Source organism: Rhagoletis zephyria, unplaced genomic scaffold, assembly GCF_001687245.7.
Source record: "Rhagoletis zephyria isolate East Lansing unplaced genomic scaffold, Rhagoletis_zephyria_1.1 Rzeph_scaffold_01281, whole genome shotgun sequence".
In the NCBI taxonomy this organism is placed as follows: Eukaryota; Metazoa; Arthropoda; class Insecta; order Diptera; family Tephritidae; genus Rhagoletis; species Rhagoletis zephyria.
In genome coordinates, this window is record NW_016158365.1 from 91871 (window position 1) to 97694 (window position 5824).

Below are 5824 nucleotides of genomic sequence, written 5' to 3' on the forward strand. Positions count from 1 at the left end.
AAAATTGATGCAAAATAATCGAAAGGAGTATCAAAAGATGCGTATTATTGCTAATATTAAGAATACGAATGCGGAAACTGATTTTTTAAACCGTTCAAAAAGTTATTTGCAAAAAACCATTTCATTCAACTCAACTTTGTGACGTTAATAAATGCATAAATGAACACATATTGGTACCTAGATGTTCACCATAGTTTACTTTAACTGAATTTGTAACAAAAGAATTTATAACCGGCGTCTAAGTTATTCTGCTATTTGCAGCTAGGTGTAATAAAAACATGGTGATGCTTGGTGTTGTCAATATACTACTTTTAGAGAAGGTTTTAATTAGTGATGCCAATAACAATAAATGTGAAAGACTTTAAGTTTTTTACAATTAAAGAACTTTTATCTGCGTAGGCGGCCTTCGGCCACGCTTTGGAATCATAACCGTTACTACGCAGAATTCTCCTTTCTGTGTTGCCGGAGAAGAGTGGCAGAATTTCTTTCCGCGTAGGCGGCCTTCGGCCGCTCTTAGGGAACATAACCCTTACTACGCAGAATTATCCTTTCTGTGTTGCCGGAGAAGAGTGGCAAAACTTGTTTCTGCGTAGGCGACCTTCGGCCGCGCTTAGGAATCATAACCCTTCGCTGAATTCTCATTTATGTTTATTATTATTATTATTATTTCTTTATTTAGCATTAGCTATTTCAATACTATCTTATAGACTTATTGCGAATTAAAAAATGCTTTCTTCGAAATAATTATAGCCGCACCCCATTTAGACAAGTTTTAACATATTATTTTTATTGTCATTTAATTTTGGTTATTTTTTTTTATAAAAAATGGTTCATTCTTTAACAAAATACGTGTAAAAAAATTTCTGACTTTTTTAAATAGATTTCTTAGAAATATTCTGAGTACGCAGTTTGGAGCCCATTGAATTCTGATAGAACAAAGTACCAATTTCAAATGGTTAAAAACTACAGTTGATTTTTTTGGAATGTTTTTTGTCCAGGATGTTTCGGTTTTCTTCCATATAAAAATAAATTGTGCGTATTCGTTGCACCGAAGCAAATGGGACAAAAAAAGAACCGTAATTTTTAGCCATTTGAAACTTGTACTAAAATTCAATAGGCTACAAAACTGCACACTCAGAATTTTTCTAGGAGATCTAATTAAAAAGTTAGAAATTTTTACGAAAGTTTCTTGAATTTTTTGTAAATATTGCACAAAGATTGAAACTTGAATTTGCACGGGCTTTGTTAAAGAATGAACAATATTTTTATAAAAAAAAGAACCAAAATTAAATAACAACAAAATAATATGAAGTTGGCCATTTGTAATAAAATTTGTCGCTGAACTCATATCTGAAAAATATACACAGCATTTTAAAATACATTTCCTGTCCTTTCACAAGCCGGTTTTTGAACACTGCAAGCGAATTAATCGTAGCGCTTTCGACAGAAGCAGCATTTTGGTATGAAACAAAATGGTTTTGAAAGCTAAAGTAAATCCCTTTTAATTGTGGCTCAGGGGCCACATGACCTTAAAAAAATTGGTCATAAGTAGTGTTCTTCGAAAAAAAACATGCAAAATCCACGGGATTTATTCAAAAACAAAAAATTTATGTATTTTTTATCATGCTAGTACTTATTATAGATTTTGAGACGAGAAACACGACTCCTCTATTCAAAATTCGAAAAAAAAATTAACACCTTAATTTAAAAAATGCATTATTTATTGCATTTTTTTCCATTTGCATGCAGCTGTGCATCCTTCACTCAATTTTATATCCCTCAAACACTAAGTGCAATTCAAGACCTTTAATTTGAGCCTAGGTAGAAGCTGCACAGTGGGCCCGCTGAGAAGCTCGAAACTGCTGTACTACACCTCTTCCAACAGTATTTCAGAAAAACACAAATGATGGTTTTAGCGACCTTTCTACTTATAATTTAGTGTTTTGCCGGCTCGAGGTCAATTATAAAAATTTTTTTTTATGAAAACACAAGTTTTTTGGTGTTTATTTCCGATATATTTCGATTACACTTCGGTAACCGTCCTCAGGGCCACTATTGACAAACATGTAAAACATAAAATATACGTAAACACAAATTCCAAAAACAATAATTAAAAACCANAAAAATTCTTTTATGAAAACACAAGTTTTTTGGTGTTTATTTCCGATATATTTCGGTTACGCTTCGGTAACCGTCCTCAGGGCAACTATTGACAAACATGTGAAACATAAAATATACGTAAACACAAATTCCAAAAACAATAATTAAAAAGAAAACGTATACATACATTAATTTACACGTCCGCACTGTTTGACGTGGAGTTTGGTACTGTCGATTTATTTGTAAGCAAGTGTCTGTACAAGTGAGCGCAGTTTTCTGTGTTNATGTAAAACATAAACTATACGTAAACACAAATTCCCAAAACAATAATTAAAAACAAAATGTATACATACATTAATTTACACGTTCGCACTCTTTGGCGTGGAGTTTGGTACTGTCGATTTGTTTGTAAGCAAGTGTCTGTACAAGTCAGCACAGTTTTCAGTGTCCGTTTTGTAGTTCAGTCTTATGTTTGCCGGTGTGTTTATTATATGTAACATTTCTAAGGTAAAGCGCTTATTGTAGTGTTGTTCTTATTGTAGAATCGCAGCATCGTTGAAATTCGGTGAGTGGCCGCTAGCTGCACAATAGGCCATGAGCGCTGTTTTTTTGATATTTGTAAGCTGACATTGTTTCAAGTCCGATTTGTGTTGTGCTAATCTAGTTTTTAATTTTGATTTTGTGGTTCCTACATATAGGCTGTTACATGACTCGTTGTTTTTACCTTTACAAGGAATTTTATAAATAACATTACTTTTCCAATTCGGGTATTTTTGACTTCGTTTTATTAAATATGTTTTTTAATGTATTTGTGGGTTTGTGGGCTATTTTTATTCTATCTTTGTTGTAGCAGTCTGATTTAGCCAGGCGTTCTGACAGATGAGGGACATAAGTTACTGATTTAAATATTGTAGGATTTTCTGAGCTATGCTTACTGAATTGCGATTTGGATCTTTTTAATAATGTACTTATGATATTGTCCGGGAAATCATTGTTTTTTAATAATGATCGAATCTCTTTCTCCATCTCTTTGTGGTAAGTTTCGTCCGATATCTCCAACATTCGTCGTATACAGCCCATTGCTGTATTCATTATCATCGGTTTGGGGTGTTTAGAATTAAAATTGATGATTCGTCCTGATGATGTTGGTTTCTTATACCACTTAATTTTAATTGGTTTCCTTGTCTGATTATTATGGAGTCTAGATAAGCTAATTTTCCGTTGTCCTCTAATTCTATTGTGAATTTTATATTTCCTGTGGAAAGAAATTCAGTGCGTCCAGTGTATTTTGTACCTCATTTTCATTTATTATGGCAAATAAATCATACTACATATTTCGTTAATAATCTTGGTGGTCTCTAATTTTTTAATCGTGTTATCCAACAACTTTTCCATTATAATATCTGCAATGACAGGTGAGGCAGGGGATCCCATTGGCATTCCTTTTAACTGAGTATATATCGTGTCGTTAAATTTACAGTACCTGTTCTCTTGAATACAAAATTTTACTATTTCCATAAAAAATTGTTTTGGTATCCTTGTGTGTTCTTTTATTATTGTCCATTTTTCTTGTATTACGTCAAGTGCTAGTTGTATCGGTATGCTCGGAAAAAGTGAGACCACATCGAAAGAAATTAGTTTTTCATCGTCACAAATGTAAGTGTTGTTTGTCCTGTGCTTGAAATCCAGCGTATTCTTGATATTGTATACTAAGTTTACCGTTACGTTTTTTAAAACATTTACAATATATTTACATAGACCATATGATGGCGATCCAATGGATGAGCAAATGGGTCTAAGCGGTGTTCCTTCTTTGTGTATCTTAGGGAGCCCATAAATTCTTGGAGGTAACGCGGTGGTTGAGGTGAGCTTATTCCGTTCGGCTTTTGAAATAATTTCCATTTCAAAAAGTTTGTCGACTAAAATATTATTTTTATTTTGTAGTCTCGATGTGGGATCCTGTCTTTGTATTCTATACGTAGTTAAGTCACATAATATATCTGCCATTTTACTTTTGTAGTCATTTATTTCCATTGCTACCGTTTTGTTTCCTTTGTCAGATGTTAAAATTCGAATGTTGTCATTTTTCCTCAGAAATTTCCGCGTCCGTTCCACTGTGTCTATAATTGCACATTCTATTGCACTTTGCTTATTTGTTGTTTTGTGGTCTTTTATTAAGAATGATAATTTGGTACGCGCCTCTTCTTGTTGCTCTTTGTCCTTAAGAGTTTGTATCAGATCTTCTCCATCCGCGATGTACTGAAAAAGAGGGAATCTTTTGTTCTCAATTGGTAACCCGAACTTTGGACCTTTCGACAGCAATGATTTCACGTCTGGCGGGAACTCTACTTTCGTTTTATTTACAAACCAATCTTCATGCTTGTTGTTGTCGACAAAGATATTATTTCGTTTGTTCCGCAATTTCTCATATTTAAATTCTTTTCGCTTTTTCAGTGCTGTTGTAAGCTTATCTGCGATGTTTTGCTCACTCTCCATGAGTTCTTTTAAGTCATCTGCGCTCAGCTGTTTCTTTAGTTTTGTTGCTATTTCTTCCACCTTCTGTTTTTGTTTTCTTAATGTGTTATGTTTATGTTTGATCAGAAGACTTAATATTTTTATGTGGTAGTAATGTGTATGTCTGGCTAAAGTTCTGTCCATTTCAGGACGTGTGTCACAGTCAAATACAAATAATTTCTTACATCTAGTAGAATTCTTTATAAAGTTAGGAATTAATTTCGATTTTCTGCATTTCAAAAGAAATTTGATGCTAGACTTAAGTTTTACCAGATTTTTGGATGCAGATTGAAATTTGTTTATTACTGCTTTAAAGTTGTCATAATTGTTCTTTAATTTCGCATATCCCATTTTTGTTGTTGTATGCTTACGGCGTGCCTTCCGTCTTTGTATACTGATGGTTTAAGCGACCTTTCTACTTCTAATTTAGCGTTTTGCCGGCTCGAGGTCAATTTTAAAAATTCTTTTATGAAAACACAAGTTTTTTGGTGTTTATTTCCTATATATTTCGATTACACTTCGGTAACCGTCCTCAGGGCAACTATTGACAAACATGTAAAACATTAAATATACGTAAACACAAATTCCAAAAACAATAATTAAAAACAAATTTTTGCAATTTTTTTTTTCAATGTTCAATAATTTTTAGAAGAAAAGGATAATAATATAATAGAAAAGCAAACCCGGTTTCTTTATGTACCACTTTGAAATTTAAACAAACAACAATCACCATGGTTAAAATTCAAAAATTAAGAAGCTTTCTTATCACAATCAAACGACAAAATCAAAAACAGTTTTAGTACATAAAACAATTCAAACGGCAAATTATGCAACAAAAAAATTAATTATTTTTATTATTTTTAACCAATTTTTAAACCGCTTTCCAAGTCCCTATATTTTTTTTTAATAAGGCTGTTTAAACAAAAAACAATTAAACGACAAAATCAAAAAAAGTTTTAATGCACAAAACAAGCCAAATGGCAAATTATGTAACAAAAAAATTTATTGTTTTTATTATTTTTAACCAATTTTTAAACCGCTTTCCACGCCCCTATTTTTTTTTTTTAAATAAGGCTGTTTAAACAAAAAACAATTAAACGACAAAATCAAAAACAGTTTTAATGCACAAAGCAAGCCAAACGGCAAATTATGCAACAAAAAAATTAATTGTTTTTATTATTTTTAACCAATTTTTAAACCGCTTTCCAAG